This window comes from Helianthus annuus, chromosome 2, assembly GCF_002127325.2.
Source record: "Helianthus annuus cultivar XRQ/B chromosome 2, HanXRQr2.0-SUNRISE, whole genome shotgun sequence".
NCBI lineage: Eukaryota > Viridiplantae > Streptophyta > Magnoliopsida > Asterales > Asteraceae > Helianthus > Helianthus annuus.
In genome coordinates, this window is record NC_035434.2 from 112,893,704 (window position 1) to 112,904,585 (window position 10,882).

Below are 10,882 nucleotides of genomic sequence, written 5' to 3' on the forward strand. Positions count from 1 at the left end.
ATACTACATGAAACTTACGGTTTGGACAGAGGCAACTTAAAGACCGAAGAAAATGCTTTAGAAACATTACATACTATATGTTACATTGTAAATTATGCACACAGTAGCTCAGAGAATACTATCAACACAACAAATTAAGTCACCATTAATTGCAAATTATTATCCATTGTCATTCCATTTACTTAGTCAACAAGATTTGTAACCACTGCATAATTCTCTTACTAGAATCAAGCTCTTGTAATTATTGTATTCAATATATTGATTTGTAAATAATGAGAATAGTATCATTGATTCAATGCTTATAATCATCAAAGTTTATATGGTAATCAGAGCCTAAAGCTCCTCTGAGCCACCATCGCCGATCCCTTCCATGTTCCTGCCCGATTTTTTTTCTTTTCCGACTAACCATGGCTCAACCGATTGTTCACATCACCGCAACCACCCACTTCCCTATCAAACTAATTTCCCAAAACTTCCCCTCATGGCGCACCCAAGTCACCAGCACTCTCATTGGCCTTGAACTCAACCACCATATCATTGGTCCCGAAAACATCCTTGCCGAAACTATTGTTGACGGCCAAACCACCAAACCAAATCCGGAACACCTTCGTTGGTTTTGTCAAGATCAAATGATCATAAGTGCTCTTCTTGGTAGTTGCCCCGACCAAATCCAACCCATTGTTTCCTCCACCTAAATAGCCCGCAAAGCTTGGGAACTCCTAAACTCAAGTTATGCAAGTCGATCGCGTTCGCGCATCATCTCTCTCAAATCTCGGCTAGCCAAAAACACAAGAGGAAATTATTCCATTTCTGACTACTTACGCGAAATGAAATCTCTATTTGATGAACTTGCTGTTGCTCAAAGTCCCATGTCCGAAGAACACCTTGTCGTCCACATCATGAACCAACTAGGAGACGACTACTCTAATTTAGTCGCCTCTTTTCGAACCCGTGACACCACAATCTCCTTTGCTGACCTATTTGAAAAACTCCTCGACCATGAACGAACCCTAAAAGAAACTCTCACCGAACCTCTCCTCACCACTGTGAACTACACTCACCGAAATTCCCCTCGCACCAACCAAAACTGTCAACCACCTACATATGATAATCGCCCAAACCGAAACCCAAACCCACCCACAAACCGAAACCAGTGGCAATCTCGGAACACCAATAACAACACTTGCCCAACCCGCAACAACAACACCCATTGTTATTATTGCAACATTCCCGGGCATGACACAAAAGATTGTCGCAAACTTAGTCGCTTCCTACGAGAACACAATGTTTCTCCTAAAAGCAACAACGCTCCGGTGGTTAACTACACAACCTCTTACCCTACGGCCCCAACCCCATCTTGGATGTGTGACACCGGTGCTTCCAACAACACCGCAAACAACCAACAACAGTTTCCCGTTCTTTCCGAATACGAAGGACCTGATGAGATCGTGCTAGGTGATGGTAAAACTATTCCTACAAACTCATGTCCAATTCGTTTAAATAACATTTTAATTGTTCCTCACCTTGGAAATAATCTTATCTCTGTTGCCAGAGTTTGTCGTTCTAATCGTGTTTCGGTTGAATTTTTTCCATATCATTTTTTGGTCAAGGATCTACGCACGGGGGCGAGTCTCATGCATGGAGTGAACGTCAATGATGTCTACTATGGACCAATCTCCTTATCTCCTCAAGTCAACAACAACCAAACAAACTCTCTTCCCATATGGCACCACATACTTGGACATCCATCGCTTCAAGTATTTAAGTCTTTAATTTCTAGATTAGGACTTCATTGTAATAAGGTGACCCATGAGTCTTTTCATTGTATTTCGTGTTCCTTGAATAAAAGCCACAAACTACCGTTTGGAAAAATTCTTTTGTTGCAAATCAACCACTACAACTTATCTACTCGGACGTATGGGGACCCGTAAAAACATCAATCGATGGTTTTAAATACTATGTTATTTTTGTTGACTATTATTCCAAATATATTTGGTTATACCCAATTAAATGAAAATCCGATGTCAAAATTCTTTTTCCACAATTTAAATCTCTTGTTGAAAAATTTTTCAAAACCAACCTAGTTGTGTTATTCACTGATAGCGGGGGTGAATATGTGGGTCTTTCACCATATCTTGTGTCTCAAGGCATTTGCCATTACACGACACTGCCTCACACACCGGAACAAAACGGTATTGCCGAACGATGTCATCGACACGTTGTTGAAACCGGCCTTGCAGTACTTCACTATTCTCAGTTTCTCACTTACCACAACATTTTTGGTCCCATGCTTTTCAAACCGCTACCCACCTCATAAACTGTTTGCCTACACCCACTCTTCACAACAAATCACCCTATGATATGTTGTTCAAAACCGCTCATAGTTATTCCAAACTCAAACCGTTTGCTTGCCTTTGCTACCCGTGGTTACGACCGTATGCCACTTCCAAATTACATTCACGTTCCATGGCGTGCATTTTTCTTGGGTACTCATCCTCTAAATCAGCATTCAAATGCTATAACCCTCTTAATCACAAATTCTATCACGCCTGCCATGTCCAATTCATTCCCCACATCTTTCCTTCTAAAGCCACAAATTCCAACCCCACACATGTGTCATTCGACACCTTCTTAACCACAAGACCCTCGAGTCCCACTTCCTCACCAACGCCACCCTCACCCAATGACATCAACACTTCACCACCACAACCTCACCAAACTGCACTACAACTCAACACTCAACAGCCTCACAATGTTCAACCCACTACATCCCATCCAAACTCTACCCAATCGCATAACTCATCTGAGGCCCAATCTGCTGCCACTCCTTCTTCCCACGTCCCAACTATGCAGTCCCATACACCACCTTCTTCTTCAACCGTATCCCCCAACGGCCCATCTTCTACCTCAGCCAACCCCTTAAACCCCGGCCCAACGACCCAGCCCAACAGTCTGCCCACTCCCCTAACCGCTTCCAACTCCTCTACTACTCCTACCTCAACTAACTCCCAAACCAACCAACCGGATTCCATTACGAACCCTCCCAACAACCACCCTCAATAAACGCGTAGACAACCCAAACCCAACCCCAAATACTACAACTCAAACTTTGTTAACTCTACCACTCTTCATCTATTACCCGTGTCACTTAAACCATCCACCTATACTCAAGCCATGAAAGATCCGGATTGGCGTCATGCCATGGATCTTGAGTATAACGCTCTCATCCAAAACAACACATGGGAGTTTGTACCTCACACCAACCAAACTCCCATTGGTTGCAAATGGGTGTTCTGAACTAAACGAAAACCCAATGGCACTATTGACAAATACAAAGCACGTCTTGTTGCTAAAGGGTTTTACCAACAACCTGGTAAAGACTACCATGCCACATTCAGCCATGTTACTAAACCAGTCACCATTCGCACTGTCCTCTCCATTGTTCTTTCTAAAGGATGGTTTTTACACCAACTTGACATAAACAATGCGTTTCTTCATGGTACCCTACATGAAGATGTATTTATGATACAACCTCCCGGATTCACAAATTCGGAATTCCCACGTCACATCTGCAAACTCAAAATATCTCTTTACGAACTTAAACAAGCACCGCGTGCTTGGTACATTGAACTAACCACCTTCCTCATTGGATTTGGTTTTAAAAAATGTCTTTCTGATACCTCCCTCTTTGTATACAACTCAAATGGTATCACTTGCTACCTTCTTGTCTACATTGATGACATTGTACTTAGAGGAAATCACAATCCTTTCATGGATTCTTTTGTTTAAGCCCTAAGCAAAAAATTCTCTATAAAAGACTTAGGCCCTCTCCATCACTTCCTAGGAATCGAAGTCATTCCTAAGCTCCATGGTCTATTTCTTTCTCAACATCGCCATATACAAGATGTTCTCACCACCTTTAAAATGGATGGTGCAAAAGAGGTTCTCATTCCTTTAAGCGTTTCTGATCTGCTTCCCCCAATGATTCATCTCCTCCGGTCGACCCCACACCTTAACGAAAACTGGTAGGTACTCTGCAGTTTCTTGCCTTCACTCATCCAGACATATCTTTTGCCATCAATAAATTATCACAATTCATGCATTCACCAAAACAATCACACTGGCAAGCTCTCAAACGGGTTCTTAGATATTTGAATGGAACGGTACATCATGGGTTATTCTTGAAGCATAACACCAACCTTACCTTACAAGCCTTCTCGGACTCGGACTGGGGGTATTAATGATGGGGGGTATTAATGATGGAGGACGGTTAACCACAACATATCTCTTATACCTTGAGTCAAACATTATCTCTTGGAAATCTGCAAAACAAAAAACAGTCTCTAGATCATCCACCGAAGCTGAGTATAAAGCTCTTGCTAATGTAGCCGCTGAAATATTATGGATAAAAAAAATTTACTCACTGAACTTGGTTTATCGACTGTGAGCACTCCCTCACTTTACTGCGACAACACCGGGGCAACCTATGTATGTGCCAATGAAGTTTACCACTCCCACATGAAACACATTTCTTTGGATTTTCACTTTGTAAGGGAACAAGTCAACTCCGGGCAACTAAAAGTTCTTCACGTCAGCTCAAAGGACCAACTTGCGGATGTCCTCACCAAACCACTTTCGCGGGCACCTTTCCTGTCTTTTAGGTCCAAGATTGGAGTCTCCAATGGATCCTCCATCTTGCGGGGGTGTATCAACACAACAAATTAAGTCACCATTAATTGCAAATTCTTCTCCATTATCATTCCATTTATTTAGTCAACAAGATTTGTAACCACTGCATAATTATCTCCCTAGAATCAAGCTCTTGTAATTATTGTATTCATTCTTGTACATCTATATATTGATTTGTAAATAATGAGAATAGTATCCTTGATTCAGTACTCATAATCATCAAAGTTTATAAGTACCATATAACACTGTTTGGAAAGGTAAATATGACAATATTTTTTCTCATACATACTTAATGATATATGTTGTCATAATTTTCTTTTTCACACCTAGCTAGTGAAACTCCATGCTGAGTGTTGTGCCGTATATATTCTTTTACATTTCTGCCCAATATGTAATATACATTACATTTATATATAATGCAAGTCATTTAGCTAATTATATAAAATCAATCGACTAATATTTTCGCAAGACACAAAAACCTATTTACGAGAGAATGTAACAAATGGGACAAATATGTTACTAGAGAAGTATAAGATGGGGATGAAGATCTAATCCCTTCACATCCTTAAGTCCAAGGGTTGTTGTGTAAATAGTAGATAGTTAGTTTATGTGTTAATTAGATTAGTAAAGAAGTGTGAGGACCGGAAGCGGCAAAATAAAAAATTATAACCTATAACATAAGGGAATCAACACATCCCAAAGGACGCATCAATTCTGAATGGTGGCAGCACATCAGGCGACTTCAACGACACATCGATTCATGAAGGGATGCGATTGTTCAGACGCACCTGTTCGTTTAGTATAAATAGGGTTTGTCTATTTCATCTGCAATTATTAGAATCACTTATACTTTCATATTCAATACGGGTATTTCGATTGTTTGTAGTTTATCATTGTGTTCATGTTCGTGTTCGTAAGGGTTCTGACCAACAATGGTATCAGAGCACATGTTTCAAATCTGGGAAAAGGAAGAAGCTGATTGAATCAGAGCATGGTTAATCGATTCGAAGAAGGAAATGATTTCTATTCCAAGACGTCGACGGTGTTCGGTTTCGTCGTAAAAGGTGCATTTGATTCTTCTTCTTTTGGTTTAGTCAAACCACAAGAGAGCATTAAATTTTCCTTGGGAATAGCAATTATCGATTTTTGCAAATACAATTTGAAGTGATCGAAATATAGTTTGGATTTTTTGAAGACTTGAAAGTTGTAATAGAAAATCAATTTGAAGAGCAATCTATATTTTTTTTCTTATCAATTAACTATATATAAATTGATGAGAAAATTCAAATTGGAAATCTCATTGTTGAATCGTTTTTTTAATCCAATTTAAATAAAGTTATATGAAATTTTGTTTTAAATCACGTTGAAAAGCCAATTCAAATCAATAAATTTTAAAATCTTACAAAAATTGCGGTCACAAGGCAAAAAAAAAGGAAGAAAAAAACAAACGAAACTGTGTAGGTCATGTTTATTTCTTTGGGTGGGGAATGTTTCATCTATTGATTATTTCTTGATAACATAGGTCATTTTTTGGTTTTTGAATATTATTTGTTCTTTTTTAGGTCCAACAAATCCAAATACATAGATGATTCTAAAAAGAATTTCACTGCTGATAGGAAATGTGGTTTGAAAAGTGTTGCACCCACCAGTTGAGCATCATATCCCCTTTCTATGAACTGATTTTGTAAGTCATTTTTAGGGATAGTTTCCAAACCTGCCATGTCGTTTATGTTTATGTTGTGGAAATGTTATTTAATAAAAATGTTCCCCTTTAACTGTGGAGGTGATTGTTTAGCACTTGTGTTTCGTAGCAGGATATCTACATTTGCCCAAAATTGGCAGAGGGTAGCCTGATAGACTAGTGCATTGAGGGTGAGTATGGTATGTTATTTTGATGATGTAAGTGTCAATAATGGAGTGGAAGTCTGTGTTTTGGCCATGTTTGACAAGGTATGGTAAGTAGTTATGGGGTGATTTGAGAATGAGAGCCTTAGATGCAGGTTATGAGAGAATCTTTTGAAAATCTTTTGAACAGATATTCTTTTGATTGAATTTGATGATTTTTTATTTTCGATTTCTAAGTATATCTCTTTTGAAATGCTTTGAATTTGAGGGTTTTCAAGGATGGATGTAAACTCTATTTGGTGAGGGTCTTTATAGGGTTTTGTGAGCAGGGATGCCAATGTGGCCAACGGTTACTTTTGAGTGACGTGGCCAGCATCAATTGAATAGGGCAAAATGTTGTTCAGAGACTGGGTCGTTTTAAGGAAACCCTTTGGTGAAGGAATGGAAGGACTATTTGGCAAAGGTCTATTTTGAGAGCACTATTTGTAATCAAAAGACTTTTGGTCAACACATGGATGGAAACATATATTTCAAACCTTTGTTAAGTTAAAAACTGAGTTTTGAAGAGAATAGTAGTTGCCTTTGCACAAACAATGGTTTTGTTTGACCTTTTTAGTCAAACAATGGGGTAATGAATCAATAGTTCTATGTAGCTAACAATGGTTAACAAAGGTTAAACATAATTTTGAAACACTGAAACAGATGTTTCACTCCTTTGAACAGAGTTTTCGTTTTTGGTGATCTTTAATAATCTTTTCATGATTTTAAAACAAAGTTTTGGTATAGCAACATTTTAATGTTTTTATTTTAAAGAAATTTTTTTATGAATTTTCAGAAAATATTTTCATGTTTTATTCAAGTGGGGATATGTGCTAGGGAAACCTCTATTTACACTTGTAAAATGCCAATAGATGTTCCCTGCAGATAGTGAAAATGGATCAATTTTGTAGAGAATCCAAAACGTTATTTGCTTTGGATTTTTATACTTTCTTCCATTGTGTCAACACTTTGAGAATGGTCTTTTGTGATGAGTAGTTTTTGAACTATCTCAAACTGTTGTTTTTAACCCTTTAGAAGTGCTTTCACACTTGGGTCAACTGTTGTTTGACCATTTCTAATTAGTTGATCATATCCAAGAGGATGCCTGTTTATCCTTGGCTTATGGGCCATGTACACAGATTTATTATAGCTATAAGGTACTCTATGACATGGTGGTTGCCTATATCCTCTACAGTATGTGTTTGATGGCAGTGCGTCTATTACTTGAACATCCCTGTAAACAGGGTATTGGTTCAAGGCTTATGTGATAGGTGTTTGACCAAACTCGAATCTTTTAGGAAGTGGTGGTGATTCACTTTTGATAGGACCAACTTCCTTTTTGACAGCCATTCATTCTTTTGACATATTCTTGTTGATGTCATAAGGTTTTAAGAATGAGCATTGTTGAGTCACGTGATTGGTTATCCCACAGATGGTGCACCCAGATGGTAGCTCACATATATAGTTTTCTTTGATATTATAAGGTTTTAGGAATGAGCATTGTTGATATGATTAGGTTTTAGGAATGAGCATTGTTGAGTCACATGATTGGTTCTCCCATAGATGGTGCACCTAAATGTTGACTCACATATATAGTTTCCTTTGTTGATATCATATGCTTTTAGCTTAAAATACTCTTTTGTCATATGATTTTTTCATTTCATGAAAGTCATAAAACAATTATGTGGTCGTATCTTTTTTATTACCCTTGTCTCCCTTTTCAGCAACAGATGTTTTAAAAATCTCTTTTTGAGAGTTGGTGATAGGAATGATGTTCATCTTGGGTAGCTTGAGACCATCTAGGTTAGTGAAATCAACTAGTTTGAAAAATTTAAGCACATCACATTCATCAGACCATGTGGGGTTAAATTCATATTTTTGTTTTTCAGCCTAAATGGAAACGTTATGGTTTTTCTAGAGTGATCTTTTTACCACTTGATTCTATGATCTTGATTTTTTTTTCACCAATTGAGTTGGTTGGTATGATCTCAACCATTTCAGAGTCGATGGAAGTGTTGGAGGGTTGTTCATTATCATGTTTTCTGAACCCAACTCCAAACTTCACATTGCTTTTGATTTGTTTTTCAAGAAGCATCTCATAACCATTACAAGATTCTACCCATTTTTCACAGGTAATCTGAGTGGATTCCAACTCCTTTTTGCAACTTTGATAACTCTCTATCATAGTTTCGAGTTGGTCCTTGGTTATGGTAGCTTCATGTTTGAGACTGCTGATTTCTTGGTCCTTTTCAGTTAGTCTTGTTTTAGAATCCTTTTTAAGTTTTTCAAGAACAATTTCACTAACTTGGACCTTCTCCCTTAGGTTTTCATTCACCTCTTTAATTTTTGCAAATGCTATGATGCGTTTGTGTAAACAGAATTCTTTGAGAATGTGAGGTGATACCTTGGAACCAGTAGTTTGCACCAGATCACAATATTGATGCATTAATGAATGAAACTTTTGGGATAGTTTTCTTCAATCCTTTCTACAGGCCTTTTGTCACAAACAGATGTTTGTTCTGATAGTAGTGTCACCAATAGTTGTTTTCTTTTCTTGATCTGCTTCTCCTGAGGTACATTCAATTTCCATAAAACAGAAATTTGCATGTTCATCATTGTCATTTGCCATTAATGCAAAATTTTCATCAGTTAAATCTTCTAGCAAGCTGCTTCAAACAACATAGTTTTGGGTGAAAAAGCTTTATTTGTTAGGCTCTACGGTTGCATGCAGGAGCAACTTGGGGTGCTTGAACTCATGCAATGGGCATTTGAACATAATAAACCTAAGGAACAAGAGTTCCTTAAACATAATGCACATGCAAAGGGTTTATGCTTTGTGCAAAATCAGTTTTGGCCAAATCGGAACAGGTTACAAACCAGGTGGGCCAAAAATGAACCAAACATTTGTTGTTTTTTTATTTTTGTAATATTATAGTTTTATGTTTTTTATCAGTGTTATTTTTACTGTTTCTTTTACATTTCCATTTAAATTTCATTCAAAATCGATGTGTTCTCCGTCGCGAAACGCGACTGGTCACTTCTAGTCGTTCTAAAATTATATAGAGATAAATATGTGGTTGCCAATGTAGGACTAGCTTACATGATAGAGGCTCTTATCTTTTAATGAGAGGTCTTGTATTCAATACCAACAAGTTATATATTAGGAATATTTTGGTATAATTTAAGGGTTGGTAAGTTTTACTATTAAAAAAAAAAAAGATAATGTGTAGTTATCTATTTTCGAATTTAATATTTTGACTTGAATGCAACATACCTGTCATTATTTTTTTATTTTATTTTATTTTTTTTTTGAACGGCAACATACCTGTCATTACTAAATGCATAGTTTTATACTCAGATCTTTATTAATCCACCCTGTTGTCATATTTATGGATATGAATGAGTGAGAGCTAAATGGATATACTATTAAATAAAGTACTAGGTTACACGCACGTTATGTGGTGGGGTGACCCAATTTTTAACGGAAACGTAGACATAATAGTAAAAATAACGTTAATGGTAGAAATTCGTTTGATATTGGTTCGGTTCATTAAGATACCGACACTTACCGAAAGAGAAACAAAAAAAAGTCATGCTATGAACAAAAAAAATACCGAGATGTGTTACATCGATCGAGACAATAAAAACAAATATCAACTTCGGTACTGACGTTGTTCGGTCAGTATTAGACCGTCTGTCTTGTTACATGTACCACACGAGGTTCGATTCGATTGAAAAAGAAGAAACCAAAAAATAGAAATGAAAAAGGAAATATGAAAAAAAATCACAAAAGACAAAAATCACTATAGATAAGAAGTTCATAAATTATACATATAATAATATGGATATAATGTCACCAGATTTATAGATTCATTTCACGTTTTCACACGGTAGTTTTATTTAACTTAGTGTTTTTTTTTTTTTGGGACAGCTAGATCACACGGTTGGGTATTTGGCCTTTGATCACTCAGGTCTTGAGAAAGAATCCTGCGGTTGGAATATTATTGTCAGGTTGAATCTCACTCCCCCGCAAAAATTCGACCCTGAGACCTTCCGGACAAAAACCTCATATAAGTGGGTAAACCTTCTAACCGCTCCCCAAGTCAATTGATCTAGGGATCATTGGCAAGTTAGTATTTCTTAGGTGGTGAATTTTGTCCAAAATGTTCTAAAAACACATAATCTACTTAAAAAAGCTTCTTATAGTATTTAAATATTCTTTTTTACGTTTTACAACTAAATTATATGATATTTCGACTTAAATGACACAACATAAAAATTAACTAAAAGCTTATGGTTTCCAAGACTA

At 37.1% G+C, this 10,882-nt stretch overlaps 1 long non-coding RNA gene across 2 annotated transcripts; it reads left to right on the forward strand.

The window, feature by feature from the left end:
• The first annotated feature begins 5,395 nt into the window (after positions 1-5,395).
• On the forward strand, positions 5,396-6,767 carry LOC110915580. Of its 2 annotated transcripts, XR_004881301.1 has the most exons (4): positions 5,396-5,499; positions 5,576-5,753; positions 6,252-6,373; positions 6,504-6,767. It is a non-coding gene; the product is annotated as an uncharacterized LOC110915580 (long non-coding RNA). The 2 variants fall into 2 exon arrangements; XR_002579097.2 differs by having other exon boundaries at positions 6,252-6,767.
• Positions 6,768-10,882: the final 4,115 nt, after the last annotated feature.